General features: G+C 37.2%; 1 protein-coding gene and 1 long non-coding RNA gene across 10 annotated transcripts in view; both read right to left on the bottom strand.

The window, feature by feature from the left end:
* The window catches only part of MRTFB (myocardin related transcription factor B), an 88,715-nt gene extending 83,826 nt beyond the window's left edge, over positions 1-4,889 (bottom strand). For 5 of the 9 annotated variants that reach the window (XM_082772550.1, XM_082772551.1, XM_082772558.1 and 2 more), the window contains exons 1-2: positions 4,799-4,888; positions 2,414-2,458 (exon numbers count right to left, since the gene is read on the bottom strand). The gene's annotated coding sequence lies outside the window, so the exon portion shown is untranslated. Of the gene's footprint in view, positions 1-1,386; positions 1,527-2,413; positions 2,459-4,798 lie in introns of all 9 variants that reach the window. The other 4 variants (XM_082772553.1, XM_082772556.1, XM_082772560.1 and 1 more) reach the window with 2 other exon arrangements.
* Positions 4,890-6,670: 1,781 nt separating this feature from the next.
* Positions 6,671-15,649, bottom strand: LOC309884108. Its single transcript, XR_014318556.1, has 4 exons — positions 15,535-15,649; positions 14,623-14,801; positions 8,751-9,067; positions 6,671-8,309 (listed from the first exon to the last, which is right to left on the bottom strand). It is a non-coding gene; the product is annotated as an uncharacterized lncRNA (long non-coding RNA).
* Positions 15,650-20,029: the final 4,380 nt, after the last annotated feature.

The raw sequence follows: 20,029 nt of genomic DNA, 5'->3' as shown, positions 1-20,029 counted from the left end.
GTTAACAAATCCAGCAGTGTAATTATAGAATACTGAAGTGGACCATGACTACATTTTCATTTTGACACCTTCCTGTTTACTAAGAACATCATTTATTAATTTCTTATGCTACATTTGCCTTTTTTAATACAATAGTTAAGAGTTTAAGAGTGATTTGACATGATAATGACAACAGCAACTGAAATACTATTTTTAATTAGTCTGTTTCCTCATTTCTTACTGATTTTAGTGCTGATTTCTTATCACCAAATACAATTAGTCTTTGAAAAACAGTGATTTGTTAACAGTTCAATCTTCCACAATTTTCTTCCAAGTACATGCAATTGAATGATTTTTTTCTCCTGTTTCCTCCAACAGTTTAGACTCCAATCTCATCCATCCCTAACAATTACTCGATCGATTCTCTTGTCACTGACATATACTCACACAGTATATAAAAGTCTTACTGGGAAAAATATCATTACTCTTCATACAATACCAAATAATTGTCAGGACTTTTTTTTGAACTCTGAGATGGATGTATTAATGTTTTGTAAGGTCAAACACTGACAAATCTGTTCCAACTACAGTGGAAATTATAAAGTTTAGTTTCCTATAAGCTTATGTTCTCTGTCTTCTAAATATTTATCTGTAACTCCAGCCCCCAGCTGCGCCTCACTTGTGCTATATGGGTAGTCCAGAGTAAATGTATTTTGACTGTCCAGTCAGCTGCTGCCAACCACAGTAAATAACTGCTGAACTCTGTCTGCTAATGAGGCTGCAGGGGGTTTTCTCTACTAACTTCAACTTTGTGAATATTAAGAAGTTAGTTGAGATAATTTTCTCAGAAACGTGAATAAAGCTACTTGAATAAGACCTGTATAAAAACTACAAGAGAAGGCAATGTATAGCCAAAGGCAGCAGATAGTGCCACCCAATTCAAAACCATCTAGAAGCTACCCAAGTCACATATTTGGTGCTCTTCAAAGGAACAGTTTTTCAATAGTCTTTCACAAGTGATTAGGTATGGCACAGAGAAATGACATGTTGAGCATTTCTAAGTGCATTATTAGTACTGTTCACTGCATCTTAAGACAACGGAATAAATATGAGTCGATGAAGTATCTGATAACGTCTAAAAACCAGGAAAATCAAACTTACCCCATTAGGCAGTATGTTTGCACATGTGTAAGTCCGCATGAAGGCAGACCACCACACTCTTAGAGCCATGCTTAACAATTCTTACTAAAAATTGAAATTGTCTTTGTTTTTTAAAGTCAGACTGTACGTGTGCTTATCTTTACTACATCACACTCTCTAGCCAGGATACTCTGGTGGTAGATTCTGGTGTGTTTCAGTTTGTAAGCAGATTTGCTGGAACACATCAGTGCTCCAGATACATCATACCTTCTGCATAGATCCAGAAGGTTTTGTACTTCTTTCTCTTCTTCCAGTCTCTGGAGCAGTTCTTAGCCATCAAACTTGTGTGTAGTGTCTGGCTTTTTCAGTACAGGTGGAGTCAATACTCTGTAACATCTTAGAAGGGCCTCAGTGGAAATAAGCAAGGAGGCTTTAAGCTTGGTGCTCTGCCTTAGTAATCCCTTCCTAGTTCCCCAAAACAAAGCCCTTTCTTCTTCCCATACAAAAACATGGGGAAGGAGGGGACAGGATCAAAGTTTTCACCAATTCTGTAGTAGCTGGACATCAGAAGTACACTGTTTCAAAACTGTAAATATTTAAGTTGATATAACTTACATCCTTATTTTATGAACCTACTTAAGCCCCACGTCTTACTCTAACACTTACTGAAGTTCAATTCTAGCAGCAACCATTAAACATTCTTAGTTACTCCCTTTGAGGAAAGTTTCCTCATCTATAACTGGATGTATTTAATCAAAATGCATCGGTCTAGTGGAACTGTGGAAGTGCTGTACTGTAACGTGCTCTGCTGGTACTAGCCTGAGTTGCTGTAAAATAATTGTTAAAATAAACAAAATGCTGTATTGGTCAAATTTTCAATTACCAATATCAAAGTTAACATTTAGAAAAAGTCTAACAAAATCTGCAAAGGCTTGCAAGCCTGACAGTCCTTTAAAAAAGAGAAAATATGATTTAATCAGCCTAAGAGTATTTAAAGCAAAATTCTAAGAGATTATTAAAAACACTCATACCAAACAACTAAGCAGAAGTATCACAATGATTTGGTTTTAGCTTATATATCATGGGTAATATGTATCCCCAAATTCCTGCTTGTATGAGAACATATCTCTTAGAAAACCTTCCCTTTCTGACAGTAGTATAAAGCCAGCATAATTTAAAGAGATACACTGCTCATTAAAAAAATAGCAGCTACACAATAGTTTCATTAAATAAATAAAAAAAATAAATACCACTTAACTTAAAAGTTTTAATAGGTTTAAGATACAGCACTTACCTTGTATTTTTATCCTCCTTTTATTACATCTGTTTCAGCACATTTCTGGTCATTGGGAAAGTAAAGACAAGAAAAACACCAGTTACAAAAAATGCCACAAAGGTTCATTATTTTAAAAATTACATACGCTATTTTGGCTAGGAAATTAATACATTAATACTAGTTGCTCTTTCTTAGCTTTTGCACTTTTGACATTGAAGTATATTCTTGGGTTAAAAACCCTGAAGGTAAACTAATTTCAATATGCTCTAGACTCATTCTTTAGCACCTTTCACATTACTGCTCAAACTAACACACTAATTTTGTCTTTCTAGTTACCTCTGGCAAGAATAACAGTGCTAGAGATGCATTACCCACCCCTTTTAATTTAAGTGCAGTACAAAAGACAAGTTCTAGCTCCTTCAAGTCCTACTTGCATAATCCCTTACAGCTAGAATGTCTCTACACTTGAAAGTTTAAATGTTCTTTGCACCTATTCACTTGAACTTCATTTACTAAAAGAAATATATTTTAGTTACATATAGATTCCAATATGAAGGAACTTTTATGAAGAAAAAGGAAACTGTTCACAAAGTTTGTCTTTTTGCTATGACAACACAAACATATTTCCTCAATCATCAACCCTTAATTTATTAGTACATTTTAGAATGTCCATACATAGATGATCTTAGAGGTCTTTTCCAAGCTGAATGACTCTGTGATTCTTTACACACACATATGATTATGCCAGCAAAAACCTACTGTGTACTAAATTTAAGAAAGTTCAAAAATCACACTTATCGTTAGAGTTGGCATTTATTAAATGCCGTTTCATACAACATTAATGAGTTCTTCCAATTTTGGCTTTTATCCCATAGGTATCAAAATATTCCAGACAACTCAACCTCACAGATTGGTTCTTGTTCTGAGAGATGAGTTCTATAGATAGGGTTTTACTTCTTGTAAAGGTTTGCAGGCCCAAAGGCTGAAGCTGACGTTATGGTTCCGATATGTATCAATGACAGAGGTTACAACACATAAAAAAACATACATGCAAGAGGAAGGGGTTAAAAGACAAATACCAAAATGGACTACAGGAAGAAATGGTCTAATACTAAGAGGTATCCAATTTTCCTTCCAGTAATTAATTATTCAGTAATCTAAATGTCATCTTATTTTTTAAAAAGCAAATACTACCAACTATATTCCATATCCAACAACACATTAATCCATAATATCATAGTGAATTATCTATGTTGATTTATAGGCTGACAAGCAATGGCTTATATATATAAACATTAAATTTGGCTGAATATCTGTGTATTAGCCTCCACCTTTAGAGCTTTTAAAAAAAAATATCATTCAGCAGAATCACACAAATTAAAAATGGTAAATGTTTTTACATCATTTTCATGTTACTGTGTAACTGCTCCTAAAAATTCACCAAGTCCAGTCTTCTACTTTTCTCCAAATATATTTAAGTTGTGAAAGTTGCCCTGTGCTTCCAGTAACATACTATGAATTTTCAGCTTCCATGAGTTTTTATTTTCTTAGAAAACTGCGTGATTACCAGACAGCACTGATAACTTCAAGTTTTAAACACACGTTATACTGCCAAATCATAATTAGTCCCAGCTAATTACATGGGAAAGAAAGGTTCAGGAAGGAACTAGATAACGTGTCAAACATTAAGAAAATAATTTCATAAAATGCCAGCTGTGCCTTTGAGAGCTCTAAAACACCAGTTAATTCAAAACCCGGGCATTCTTCCACCACAAGGTGAAAGAGGTAGTGTGAGGAAGGGGTGCAATCATTTTCCCATAAAGGTGAACTTTAGAACACAGCAGGCTCACAGGACAGTCAGTCTTGATCTTTTAGACACTGACAGTGAAGTTATGTGCTGTTCGCCAAATATGCACAAAAAGATGATTTTATAACGTTTACTTCCTAATTTAACAAAGTGTTCACTTTAAGTCCTGTAGGTTTTTGTGCTGCAGCCACAAAAGCCCCAGTAGTACCTCTCTGTACTCGGACACAGCACCAACCCCAGGGGGAGAATAAAGGCAGACGTTTATGGCACCCAACGCACACACAGGTACGCTGCTCCCTCCCTCCTGCGGAGCCTCACCCCGCTCCTTTCCGCCCGTACCCGGACAGCTGCTGCAGGCAGCTTCCCCTCCAGAGCGACGAGCATACACCCGCCTCCTTCCCGACCCACCAAGCGCCCGTCCCAGCTCGTAGCACCACCGGGCGGTGCAGGCCGGGCCCCGCCGGCTGAGGCAGAAGCGAGGCCCTCACGGCGGCCCGCTCCCCGCCGTGCCGGGCCGCGCTGCGCCGGGCCATACCGTCAGCCCGCACGCCCCGCGCCCACCCCCAGCTCCGCCGGCCCCCCTCAGCCCCGCTCACCCCCGCTCGCCGCCACGGCCATGTCTTCTCGCGAGCTCTGCGGCCGAGACCGCCCTCGGGCGCGCGCCCCGGCCGTTGGCCTGCGGGCGGGGAGGGCGGTGTGCGCGCGCGTGTCGAGGCTGCGCGGCAGCCTTACGCGTGGGGAGGGAGGGGGCGGCGAGTGCCCGGATGGTGCAGTTTCAGAAACAACCTAACAACAGCAGATACTGAACAGTGAGCTGTGTGCAGATCTCCTTAAACCCTGTGATTCACTCCAATTTATTTCTGCCACCCTTTGCGTAAAATAGTTCAGATGTGTGGCCGCTCTTAGAAGTAGTGCTGCAAACAACTTCAGCTAAGTGCTCAAAGTGTCGCATTTAATAAATCCAACAAATCTAATCAATCCATTTAATAATTCCAAAGCAATTACGGTGAAATTCAACAAAATCAGTTTGTATCTCAGATTGCATATTTCTCAGAAAACGGGGAAAAGACTGTATAATAGCACAGAGGCTAAGGTCTTACTCATGCTTTGCCATTATGCTATTTGGAGACGATCCTAAAACTTCTAAAACAGAGAAAATGATAAAAGGTATTATATCAGTGAGTGTCCATTGTGCCCAAATGTTACCATCTCAAACTGAGACAAATGACAGGCTGAACTCGGGGCTGGTTATAACATCTGGCCAAACAGCTATCATTGTTAACAGAAACAGCACAAGGTGGTGTGCCTAACAGGGAAATAGGAAGACTTGTGGTTAAAAAAATCCAGTTCCTTAGTTCAAGGTATTTTTCTATGAAAAGATGCTTTTAATGTGGTCAGAATTTTGTAATGATAAAGGAAAGGCATTTACAAACTGACGTTTATTCAACCATATTTGCATTTTAACAAAATCCAGGGATTCAGCTGAACATGGCTACATGTTTAACATTTAGTTGCTATGGATAAATCCAGGAGGCTTCATCAAGTCAACCCAATGACCATGCCTAGAACATGTATATCATCCTTCAAAATGACTAAATATTCAAATCTAATTTTTTTCACTGTTTTGGAGTAAAAGTTTGCTCTAGGGAGTTCTAAGAAAACTGATAATTAAACAACAATTAAAAAATCCCCACCTACATATTCAACAGTGCACACAAAACCTACAAAATAGAGGAAATTGATGTATTTATGTTCTAGTAAAGAAGTTTGGCTGGAACTGGTACTGAAGATGAGTTTAACGCACAAAGGTATCTCTTGAGGGTATTTGGACTTTTTTTAAGCAACCGAGTGACACTAGACAGTGCATGAAAAGGAAAATGCATTTAAACAAGCAAATAACTAATTGAAAACAACTTCTGATTTATAATCACTCCCTCGAAATGTCCAACACAACACAATAGCTCTTCTCTTTGAGCACCATCTTTCCTGTTTTAGGCATGAACTTTTACAAAACTTACTTCTCTCTGCAGAAAAGTACAATCACAGAACTCAGCACTTGCCTCCAAGAATAACAGTGAGCCCCATGCGCCTTACTTGCAATACTTGTAAACAGAGGTGGAACAATCTGAACAGGTAGAGTAATGCTGTTGAAAGGAAAGGTGGGCCTTTCACTCTGCTGCTCTTGTGTTCTCCTGCTATAAACTGCTAAACACAAAAAGCAGACAAATTATACAATGTCAGTACTTCAAAATCAAAAATATTGCATAAATTCAATATTTGTTATGATTTATAACAAGTATTTATTTCATTGTGAGATTGTAGGCTGTATAGAGGATAGCATTTAAAGAAAAAATGCAAAAAAAAATAAATCAGGAACAATATATGCTTTTCAGTTCTAGTACAAGCATTTTGTAAAGAATTTGTTCTAGAAATGTAGACACTGATCAGTTTTATTAATGAGAGAAAATTAAGTAAAGCACTCCATAAACATATTCTGTAATTACTGTTAAATTAGCACAAAATTACCAAATTCACTCCTATAGTTTTGTGTAATTTTACATACTTCAAAGTCATATCAAACACAATCTGTGCTATTACAATTATCAGCGTATTTGTCTGAGGCGTGCCTGTAAAAACCTTACATGCAACATGGCGCTCAGAGTGCTGTCTTTTCCAATAGCTTCCCAGCAGTTATTTTCTCAAGCATACCAGACAGGAGAGGTTTTATTACGAGTCTTTCAGGCAAGAAATCCATATATGAGTTGATACAGAGAAGAAGCATATTCATTTGTCCAGAAATATTAAGAATGTCTTGCTGTCATTCCTCATCTAAATATGAACGTGGAATTTCACTGCTGCCAGTACTGTAAACAGTGCATCTGATTGCCTAATTATAAATAATAACTTCCTACTGCTGTTTATCGAAACACACGGTCCTACCTGCGTCCAGCAGGTCTTCAATTATATTTTTCTGTATCTGACATATAAAGTATTTTTTAAATATACAGAATAATCACATCGACTTTTTGAGAAGGAAATTCACGTGTACCACTCAATAGAGCCACATTCTGTGTAAACTCTACCAAGGAGTTTTTAAAAATGTTAGTGTACATTTTCAAGTAATGTTTGTGTTTTTTGTTTGTTTGGTTGTTTTTTTTTTTTTTCCTTCAGGCATTGTGATGTTCATTTGTAACATCCTTCTCAAGAAAGCACTTGAAGCCTGCATCTCCTAACACAAATAACTGAAGTACTTGGTTTAAAATGTAGCAAAATTTATGCTGCTTTAGAGACAAGCTTTATTCATGGGTTACCTTGCCAACCACAATTAGCACCCACTCAGATGAAGTGTATCATACCTCTTTACAACCTCTTTACAAACAGAAATGCCATAAAATGAATTATGCTAACCATAAAAATAATTTTCTTATTTTTTCTCATCATAAGAGTATCTTGAAGCTGTTAGGACTTCTTTAAATGCTGTTGCAGAACGTGTTGGAAATATACCTCCACTGAAGCACTGGAAAAAATATATCCATATCCATAAAATCAATTTCTGTATGTACGATGAAAATCTATGCATGTCAGAGTGTTTCTGTAAATCTGTCTTCACCCAGGAGCACCACTGAACCACAGCATTTTTATTTTTTTCTGCTTAGGTTTCAGTTAGTACATAGGGTTTGAGATCTTGGCTCAAATTGAATGCTTATTGCATGAAGAGTTTAATTACGTGTTATTAGAATCCATCAGATGAGAAAAACATTTTATAATACTTCTTCATTGCTGCAAGCATTTTTGTCAGAAAGTAAGTCCAGTTTCTCCAGCATATCTATAGAGCATACTCAGTCCTCAAAGGAAGACCACTGAAGCCCAAGAGTAGTTCAAATACAGGATATGTCTGCAGAAACTACTTGGAAGGAAATCTTGACTGTGTCCAAGCTAGAAGGAAACTTTCTGGTCACGTCACAGATGTAGTTACCTTATTTTCACTTTCCAATGACATAAATCCACATTTCTTTGGCTAGGTCTTTAAGGGGCAGATAATAACTCTGTCTTCTGTCACTCTCAAATGAATAGTAATTATTATATTCCAAAATATTCCTTAAAGGCCTGAGATCAAGAGAAGAATGAAAAAAAAAAAAAAAAAAAAAAAAAAGTACATACATTAGTATAGGATATAGTTTAGAGGAGTTAGTGGAGCTTTTGTAAGAGGTCTAATGCCTTTATGAGTAATCATAGAATCATAGAATATCCCGAGTTAGAAGGGACCCATAAGGATCATCAACAACCCCCCAGCTGCAAGGCTCCATTTTAGGGCCAGTCCTCTTCAATATTTTTATAAATGATTTGAATGTAGGACTAGAAGGAGTTTTGAACAAATTTGCCAATGACACCAAACTTGGATGTGCTTGGGACTCTGTTGAGGGTGGAAAGGCCTTGCAGAGAGACCTGGACAGATTGGACAGCTGGGGGATCACCAACCACATGAAGTTTAACAAAGGCAAGTGCCGGGTCCTGCATGTGGGATGGGGCAACTCTGGCTATACGTACAGACTGGGCGATGAGACACTGGAGAGCAGCCCCGCAGAGAGGGATCTGGGGATTGTGGCTGACGGCAAGTTGAATATGAGCCAACAGTGTGCCCTGGCAGCCAGGAAGACCAACCATATCCTGGGGTGCATCAAGCATGGCATCGCTAGTCGGTTGAGGGAGGTGATTATCTCGCTCTACTCTGTGCTGGTGCGGTGTCATGTTGAGTACTGTGTGCAGTTCTGGGCACCACAGTACAAAAAGTAGTCCAGACAGTAGTCCAGATGTGCATCTGGTCCAAGCTGCAGCAGCAGTGATATTTCTATATGGTAAGAAGACTGAAAGAGAAAAAGACAGCCTTTGTCAGCAGAATAGTTAAGAGTAAAGCAAAGGAAACCCCCAGCAGATAACTGGTTAAATTAGTAAGCAGAGGTTGGCCGTTAATGCCCAAGGTTGTAGCACTAACAAACACAGCAGTTACAGATATTAATTGTGAATTCAGTCTGGCGCTGAAGCTGGAGTAGTCTGTCATAGAATTAGATATTTATTTAAATTCTATATTTTCATTTGTTTGATGGTTGAATGTTAATGATGCTAAACATTAAAAGCTTCAGCATTTCTATTTTCTCCAAATAACAGAGCAAGCAAACCAACCAGCATGAGAACCTTCACTAAATAGTTTTGTTTCTGAAAAAAATGAAAATATTTATAACCTTGTGAAATTCAAAATTCAAAATAGAAATATATGCAACTACAAGAAAAATGACATGAATAGTCATCTTAAGCTTTTTCTTAGCATATGAAAAATACTGAGGTCTGTGTGTTGCATGCCTTCAGCAGTAATAGTAATGCATAGGTTGTTATGACAGTGTTTCCTTTAAGAAGCAGTTGTCATTGACTATAACCAAGTTGCCTAAACTTTTCCTGTAGCTAGCTTTTTCTGTAGCACATGAAGGCGTGTGTTTATGGTTTGAATTAGTACCGTACACAGTTTTATCTTCTTTTTTTTGAACTGAGTTTTGATTTGCTATATAAATGGGATGTTATATGTTATCTCCTAAAAAGCAGAAACTAGGAATCAAGTATGGCTCAACAAAAATGGTTTGTTACAATGTGCCAGCTGTCCATGTAGTCTGAATACAGTTTATCCAGATCTTCCCACTCTTTCCTCTAATCCTAATCATAGCTTCTTTGTTTCATGATTTCTTCCTACGCAGTACATAAATCCCCTATATCATCCCATTGTGCCTGCATTAGGCTTTTCTACTTGTTTTTCCTCTTGTGTGGGTGCAGCCACACCTCTGAACACAGGCATATTCCATGTCTGCCACCTCATGCCTCTTCTCTCCTCCACTGCCTCTTCCTTTGAGCAACAGGAAGCATGCCTGAGCCCCCTATTCTTTCACGTCTCAGCATGAAAAGTCCTGCAGAAGTTTGAAGTGTACAGGGGTGCAACTGGAATTGCCTACCCGTAGGCTACAGTTATTGTTGCCTGCTTCTTGTCCTTTTACTTACAGCTGGTGGGGAAGAACGGATAAATAAAACATTCTCTGCTTCTCTTTCCTCCAGGTATACCAAAAAAGAGGGAGGCAGGCACTTCTGACTCTCACTCCTGTAAAAAATTGGCTTGGGACATATCCTTGCTCTGTAGGTGTGAAGGATAGACCAACAGCTATTCCCAGGAAGCAGGTGACTATAAATGCCCAGGTTTTTAAAGTGATCTTGCACCTTATGAAATATCTGAAAGGTTATATGAAACCAAAAGCTTCTTCAGCAGGCAATACTCCATACCCTAAATAGCAATGGCCTGTTCAGAGGCAGAACAATGCAGTTGCTTGGAGTGTGGAGGGGTGGCTGCACTATGTCCAGGCACAACTGTTGCTTCTGTGAGTGCTGAAGCATGTGAAGGAGCACAAAAAGATGTAGACAGATGTGTGCGATGTCAGGACAGCAGTGAAATGCGAAGTGGTTGTTAGCTGTATGGCTTGAAAGGCTACTGCAGTTAGCTGAGGCGATTTGGGGAGCTTTCTGGGCATCCCTTGGGGAAATGGTTTTCCATGGAGCTAATGATGGATTCTGTGTTTCTGTGGTGAAATCTCCATTAAATCTTCTTGCCAATGGGGAAAAAAAAAAAAATGTTCTAATGATATTACTTATTTATTGGTCTTCAGTAGAGGGTCTACCAAGAATTAGTATTATTTATAATCTTGGTGACAGTTTAGCTGACCTTGCAAGAACCTGCTGCCCTTGAAAGATCCTGATCTCTTTGTCAATTGCTTCTCTTGGTCTTTGAGAATTAGGATTTCTGAAATGCTTGGTTGTGCACCAAAGCATTTGAGGAGAGGATATTTTAGGGGGGAGATGTTTGTTATTTAGTTTTGGAACACTGGCAGCCAGCTGTTTATGTCTAAATGAGAGAGAGAATTCCTCACACAAAGAGGTAGTTAATTTAATTTTTATTTTTGTCAGAATGCCCAGAGCATTGAATGGGATCTGATCATTGGAACAACATCCTTAATATAGATTGGAAGAATTATTACAATTAGTTCACCACCACCACAGGAAAAAATCTGGGATCTTTTTAGTGCAAATTGAAACTGATGATGAAAATATAAAACCAACCATACTATACTCTTGCCTTTTGTTTGATGTGAGTTCAGTTTCTCATGTAAAGCTCTTGTTTGAGATGCAAAAAGCACTTCCTATGGTACACAGGAGATGAAGGCTCTGCTCATTCCTCATTGGAGACTGGAGAGTTCATGGTCTACTTGTCCCAGGCAGTAATTAAGACCTTTTCCCAAGGGATGCAAATATCTCAGTGCCATCTTATTTTGTTATAGAGCATTTTGAAATATGGTTGTAATGAGAGCTTGGCAAAAGAACAGTTTAAAATGTAAAAATAGCAAAATGTGCAGAGGCTGCTGTTCATTTTGTAAGCCAGAGCTTGTGACTAAGGAATGCTGCTTAGCAACAAAGGGGGGGAAATCTGAAGGTGATCACATCATCTTGCACTCCCTGAAAATTAATTATTCATGTTCATCCTACCTTTCTGGCACCATCCTTTGCATGTCCCTGTTCTGCTTGCTCCTTGGGACTGGAACAATGTGACAGGTGGAGTGGTGTAACCCAGCCTTATTGTCACCAATGCTCATGCTGAGACAGCTGTGATTCAGCCCGAGAGTGCTGACTCAGGCTTCTTTTCTTCTCTATCCCATGCTGCTGCATGTGTGTCCTTGTTCTCATGGAACAAGACATAAATGGGTCCTAAGGAGGATGGAGACCACAGACTGCAGCTTCTATAGATGGCTGTTCTATGAAGCACATACTTCGTCTCAACCAGGAGCACTCAGAACCCCTTGCTATAACTCCTCCTCTGCAGCTTCTCACACCTCCTTTTGGACACCAAAATCCAAACACTTTGGCTTCATGTGTCTTTTTGTGGGACTTCAAAGAGCACAAGATTGCTTTTGTTTCTAGGTTTGATTTTCTTTAGGAAATTATTTGGACCCCAGGTGAAAAAAATATTTTAGAAATATTGCCTATTAATTACTCTCTGACAGGGGCATTTGGGAAGCTGTAAAGTTCCCCTTTGATTCACTTGCCACAACCATCATTCAGCATGCACAGAGCGGAGGGCTTAATTACAGTGTTATAATTTGGCTAGTGATGATTTTTTAATCTGCAGATGCTTTCTGTGTGAATCAAGACTTACATTGCCTGTGCCATTAATGACTTTGCCAGGCTTAGAATATAAGTACGTCATACCCGAGTGAAGAATTCATTCTTCAAATTTGAATCATTCAATTCAAATACTTTAAAGGGATGCTCGTGCTGGGGAATTCACATAAATTTACTGGTGAATTTCAACTTTAAATTGTAGTTTTGACACAATGTAGCATAGGAGTTGTTTTTAAATTTACATTTATCTTTTCTTTTTAGCCCTAAAACAAGGCTCAAGTGGACAAGTGGTATATGGTGGTGTCAGCTGTTCATGATCTACTATTGGTTCAGTAGAGGAAGGAACCCCATGTTCTTGTCTTGGATATCATCATATAGGTCCATCTTAAGCATTTTAGACCACCTTGGCATATCACTTACTGGGAACTAAGGTAGATTTATAACTGTAAAATTTGGGGCACTCTTGACAGGAAGGTAGTCTGATGTACCAGTGCATTTGCAAAGTGATATAGTGATACTATTTTTGGCTCCTAAAACGTTACAATACAGTAACTGCTAAATAATGACTTTTTTGTGTGTGTGTGTGTGTGTGTGTGTGTGTGTGTGTGTGTGGTTACTTATATATTAATTCTCCACTGTCCTAATTAGCTACTAAAAGTAAAAATGGACTAGATCGTGAGTTACAATTTATGCTTTTGCAAATTTCAGGTTTCTGTCATTACCAGAAACTATTAATTTAGGTGAAGAAATCTTATAAGATTTATAAGATTTCTTATAAACTAATCTTTCTTATAAGATTTATAAGATCTTATAAGATTTAGGTGAAGAAATCTGATAAAGGCTTTGCTACATAGTTCCTCTGGTGGATGTATGTTTTTCACAACCATACTCAAGCTGAAGTCAGCAGTTAGCTCACTAGTTCCACGTGAGCATTTTTATTATGAAATGAAAAACAATTTGTTTTTAGGCTTCAGGTGTGCCCTACCAAAAGCACAAAGCTATTGCTTCTCCAGCTCTAATGATCCGTAAGAGCTAATAGTAAGCACCTTCCTAGTGTAAGATGCGATTCAGAGAGATGTGATCATGAAATATTAGATCATGAGTGCAGGAGGCATATGTTTTTCAAATACAATAATCTATACAAATACATCCATTCAAATCTATTTATGTATCAAATACATCTATTCAAATACATAAGTTTTTCAAATACAGTGATAAAGCAAAAGTGTTAAAGTAAGAAGAGGGGATAGGGCACGTCTTCTCTGCTAAAAGAGAGAGGTAGACTCTCTCCTTTCCTGTGTTGCATAACCATTTCTTCCCCACATTTTCCATTTTTCCTTTGCTAATGTTAAATAAAGAGTTCTCATTTCTATTTCAGTCTATTTTATGCAGTACTTATAAGATACCTTGATCTTCTAGTTGGCATCCACACATGTGAAGAAAAAAGCCATTACATACCCGGCTGCTAATTTGAGTTTCCAAATCGAAGGTTTGGATGTTTTATTAAGGCACAATTAGTTGAAAATTAGGCATTTTTTACCGAAATCCCAGTGTCAGCTTTGAAAATTAAGCTTATGAGGAAATAAGACGTTTCAAAATTGATGCACTGACTGCATTCTCCTTCTTCTCTAGGCCAAACATATGTCTGTAATCCTTTGTACTTATTATTTCTTAACACACAATAACAAATTGAGTCCACACGAGCTTTTTAGATAAATGAAAACATTTCGTAACTGAAACTGGTTTGGCTTTGATCCTGTTTTGGAATCTGCTGGTTTAAGCAATGTAACCCTAACAATAAGGGCCAAGTTAATTACAGTTGCTAAGAGCTATAGATTTTCTAGGTCTGAGCTGGATCCCACCTGCCAGACTGAATTTCTCTGTAGTGTTTGAAACTGATTCCTTGAACAAGGGCCGGAACTGCTGCTGTTATAGCTGAACAGTAATGTCTTGGCTCCTGACTCCATGCCACTACTTAATACCTGTCCATCCTCTCTACGGGGTACGGTTAGAGACTACCCAGAAGGTAAGAAGAGGCTGACTCTGGAAAGGTTTTCCCGTTGAGCTAGCAGTACCACAGCTAGCTGCCACACTGGAGGTGGCAGAATGTTTCTTTTGTGGCTGAGGCTCGCTCAAGGTGAATTGATGCAGCAGTGCTAGGAATCAAGAGAAATTCTTCAGTGTATGCTAGTCAAAGGAATATTAAGACTTTTACCTGAAAGTGGTAATAAATAACCGTATCTCAGAATTGAAGCATAGAGAGGGATACAAAAATAAGACTAATAAGGTATGAATTCATCTATTAGTCAGTTTGTAATTTCAGTTTTCGTGCTTCATCATAGACTTGCTTTATCAGCTTTGGCATATCCCTTTCCATTTAGTTCTTCTGGCTCCCTGTTTGTCAGAAAAAATAAATACATCACCAAGTGCATGACAGAATTAAGCTCTTTATTTTATTATCAAACAGACACAATACTCTTCTCATGAGAGTCTGTTTGGTATTTGACTCCAATTTCTGTTCTTTTAGCCCCAGAAGGGTCAGTTTACAGACCTTTACACAGTCACTAAAAAAGACTATTACTGTATTATATAAGAAATCACCTGCAAGCCTGCTCAGTTACTGTGCCTTAATTATTGAACTGAACATGATATGCTACTTTTTACCTCATCTATGCATCTATGCACAGACCAAGACAGTGAGGACCCATGCATACTTCTGATACATTTGAAGAAACAAAGCAAAAGAGCAAAATCAGGATTTTCTTATCAATCCTTTAACACTTATTACAGCTAGAGTTTAAAAACAATCAAACAAACCCTGTTCAAATCTTTCTAAAATCTGTATTTATTTTTTTTTTTTTTGAGATAAAATCTGTAGTTAATTTGCTAGCTTAAGTCATTACTCAAGGTAAACAAGATCTGCACAATACCTTGGAAAAAAATGTGATGATAGTCTTTCCTGATTGACTGAGAATACTTGGAAGCCTCCCCTGCCCCACTAGAATCCTTAATTGTTTTGGGATTTAAGTGTTTAACAATTTTTACATTCAGTAAACAAACACTCCAACCCCCCACTTAAGAGCATAAATGCTTTGTTCTTGAAACATTGTGCTGTTCTTAAACTTACATTTCGGTAAGCGGCTTTTCATCTTCAGACAATGACACCATTAAAAAAAAAAAACAACACACACACAAAAAAGGATAGAAGATATCTCTGATTTGCAACAGCTATCCTAGCTGACTGTTCTGGGAATGATCTTCAGAATTACCTCATTATTTATTCTTGGTACAGTACACCAATTAAACAAACAGTTTTATATATAGAAACAGGGATGGGCTTAGCTTACTTTTTCAGGGTCATTTTCAGAGACAGACACTGAAGATGTGCAGGCTCGTATTACCCACCACAGCAGACACTGTGTTGTGTGTGCATGTGCAAATGCATGTGTGTGTAGTTACACGCTACTGGAAAAGCTGATAACGAAGGAAGGAAAGTCAGAGATTCCCGTGGATGTGAGTTGAAACTCCTCTGTCAAGGGTAGCACATGTTATTCAAAGCACCGGAAATATGGCAGGGATCCCTAAGAAGCTGTTGGAGCCAAGGAAGAAAAAAATAATCACATTTTAGTGGTAGTAAATCTTTGTGGAAGATCACAATTATTTGATCATTCAAATCTTCATATCAAGTAAATACAAGTCAAAAAGAACATTGTGATTTTGGACTTGTCAGTGGATGATGCACAATATAACGCCTTCTAGTATTAAAAAAAATAATAGTTTACTCTAAAGGTTAAAGGAAATATAATACAGCAGATTTATTGCTGCAGTTCAGGGCATTGGTTGAAATATTTTCACTTTCTGAAAGAGTCTTTATAGAATAGCATCTCATGCATCAAGATTTGCAGTAGAACATGCCTCAAATGTTTCTAGTTTTTTTTTGTTTGTTTGTTTGTTTGTTTTTTATTTGGCATGGGTTTCTTGAAGGATCTCTCAATTTTTGCTGTTGTGGTGTAGCTGAAGATGATCTGAACATTTATATGTCCATTAGGAGCATCTCTGGTCTCCAACTAGTAGCCATAGCACAATACTTTCGGACTGCAAGAATTATAAATATAGTAAAACATTCTGTAAGTTACAAAAAAAAAGTGGATCGATACACTTCAAAATGCATATGCTTTAGCAGTTAGACTCACAAAAACAGTTTAACAGAAACATACAGTGAATTTTTAAGTCTGTAGTTTTTTCCAACTCTGAACATTTGCAGATTTTAAAGATGAAGCAAGAACAAAGCGTACCTTGGCAACAAGAAGAGCCAGGTAGGGGGATTTGGTGGAAGAAAATTTAAATGGAAGTAGGAGATGTAGTCAGCATTAATATTCTTAGATGTTGCAGATCTCCAAAGTCCTGATACAAATGATTATGCATGGAATAAAAGTTATTGCAGGCTCTGAATATTTGACAATTATATTACTGTAATTTGTTAAAAGGGTCATGTGATATAAATGCCACAAGAAAATTTGCAACTTCTGCTATTTACACTTAAGATTCTAAGAATTTTGTTGCAGCTAAACGTTTCATTATTTCTGGGGTTAAGAATATTTTATACTATCAACTGATTATAATTTTATAATTGTATCTATATTTGGTCTGGTTTTAGTTCATTTCAAAAAAAATAATATCCAAAACACAAAGGTTACATCTTGCAAGAACTGCCAAGAGGCTGCTCTGTTTTCTCTACATGTCAGTTTTCCAAGCGTGACATGCCTCGAGTCTGAGACCAACGTGAAAACGAAGCACAATACATTTCTGATATAAACCCTTTGATGTTCAGAACCGGACAAGGCTCCAGTGCAGCCAGACTTACAAAGAGCTCGATGTTATTTCTGCTCAGTACACATCACAAACTGCAGCAGTACAGTAGCAGCATTGCTGAAAGGCACACAAGTGGACAACAATACAGTTAGAATAAAAGAACAAAACAAAACAAAACAAAAAACACATAGAAAAAGCATATGAAATGTAGAAGTTAAATGGAGAACCTGAGAATAATGCAAACACAGCAATCATAAGAAAAAGGTTTCAAACAAGCCATAAAGCCAGTTTCTGTGTGTTTCTGTGGACAACATGCAATTGTTGCTGAAGAGAGATTACAGACCTGTTTCACTGAATCTACTCTGGAAATTTCTGTTCTTGCTAATCCAATTATGTATTATTCCAGTATATATGTGTGAGCTTTCTGAGTACAGGCTTATGGAATTTGAATTCGATTAACTAGTTATCGAAGGGAAGGTGGAGCAGTTTGGAACAGTGACTTTAAAATAAAACTTACATATTTATACTGTATTTGCAATATATATTTGTATTTATTATGAAAAATTTACTATCAAAGAGTATACATTTTATTCTGGCATTCCCAAAAGTCCTCCTGTAAGGCTCCTGTCTAAAAACCTTTAATTAGTATTCCCTGTTGTGGTTGCTAACTTAGTCATTTCTGAAATCTAGTTCAGAACCAAGTAATTTATTGGAACCTAGTTCATGAAATGAAATCACCTTTTTATTTACAGAGGGAAGCTTTTGCAAACAGAACTGGTAAATGCCATCTAAAAACCAGTATCTATTTAACCATAATTTAATATTCCAAGGAATACTGTTTTATAGCAGTTGTGGATTAAGATCATTTTGCCATGCTCTAAAAATCACACCAGGATTAGTCCACGTGCAGGTCCATTGTGATGTATTGCAGCAGCATCTTCTGTCAAGACAACAAATCACCATAGCAGTGCAGTAGCCCTGGTTACATTCACTAACTTATGTAAAACTAAAGAACTTGTCCCTTAGGTAACCATTGTCTAGCCAAGCTATTGAACATTTCTTCCAGGTTTTCAAGACAGTGCTGCTGAGAACATCTCTTGCAGAGAAGATTGTAAAGAACAGATCAAAAAAGTAAAGTAAAAATGGCTATCCTACTCATATTGAAATATCTGGGAGATGAACTCTTAACATTTTGTACTCAAAATAAGAGGCACTGAAGCTTTCAAACATACTTGAGTATTTCCTTGTACAACCTCATCAAAACATTCAGTCATGTACATTCTCTTTCTCTCTGGCTTTTTTACAAATGGAGTTAACATTTTTCCCCCCTCAGACTCAGCTGATTTCAAGGATAAAAGGGAAGTTAATGGTTCTAGAGTTTGTTTTCTAGAGAATTCTCCTAGTCCCTTTTTATTTAGTATCTGTTTTTCTGAGCTTTCCAATGTATATGCAAAATTAGCTGCATCACGTTAGTAGGGAAAAGAGCTAAGAGTTTGTTTATATTTAGTAATTAGGCTTCTGCTTTCCTTGAAGAGCCTGAAGAGAAGCTAAAGCTAAGGAACAAACAACTTCAAATCACAATGTTTCATCTATTGAAGCTAAAGAGAGAACTGTGGCTCTGAATTATCACTCAACTACATTCTGGATCAAATTTCAGCATGACTGTGTCTGAACATGATTTTTAAAGGCCAGTGGAGGGAGACAGGAAGGTTTAATACTTGCTAATATAGAATCTTTAAGAGTTTTCACTATTTTTCTGTGCCACATGTCAGTCAACCTTTCAAATTTATACTTAGAACTTACATCTTGATTTAAAATAAACAGACCAAACCAACTACAGATTACAAGAGATTTACCTAACAATTACACACTACTAGTCTCACCAAACTTACTGTTAGCAATTAAGTCATTCTTAACTGATAAACATTAAGAGAGATTCTTTGTATTTAATTCTTCCCCCATATCTTATAGATGAGGGATATTATTTCTCATGCTAACTTTGGAATAAGCTAGAGAATAACAGAAATGAGAAACGTGACTGGCAAACGCATTCATCATTTATGGACTATTCTTGACTAGGTTGCTAGCCAACCATGGAACAGAATATTTAGAAATACTATTCAATAATAGAAGTTTTGGAGAGGATGACTTAAAGAAAAAAAAAGTGAGGAAAAAGTGTATACAGTAATTATCCATAAGTTTGATTGTATATATTGCCAGTGCTTATATTTTCAAGTTAAGAAGGTAGATCAGTCAAGTAGATGTTAAGGATTTTATATCAAAAACAACAACAACAACAACAGAACAGGTTTATGCTTGTGTTAATTCTGCGAACATCCAGGATTCTTGCTATTATATCAAGAAAGAGTAAATGTGATATAATTACAAAGTATTACGAAATCCTGTAGCAATAATTTCTCATTTTTTCAGATTATAACTCTACTTGCATTTCTTAATACTGCATACTGTAGAAAACAGATCAACTAAATATTAATTTAATTTAGACTATCTTTGCGTAAGAGCTAAAAAGAACTTCTTCCTAGAACAGCACTTACAAAAGGATTGTAACCCTTGGTAGCACACAATTTATGGAGCCTGAAATAAAAACTGTCAATTGGTTAAGCAATGCATGACAAGTTTCTTTAACAAGCCTCTTCTTACGTTTCTTTATGCTGTTTGGCACAACAAAAATGTATTAATTCAGTAACTTTTATGACAGCTTTTGAATTCTATTCTGCAGTCACAGAAGTGGAATTCTGGATGACTAAGGAAAGTTTCAGAGACAGATGTTTTTATTTTTAAAAATTATT

The sequence above is a fragment of the Aythya marila genome (genome assembly GCF_965140915.1).
Source record: "Aythya marila genome assembly, chromosome: 15".
Taxonomy (NCBI): Eukaryota; Metazoa; Chordata; class Aves; order Anseriformes; family Anatidae; genus Aythya; species Aythya marila.
Note: the sequence above shows the minus strand (reverse complement) of the source record. Positions and strands in the feature narration are given on the sequence as shown.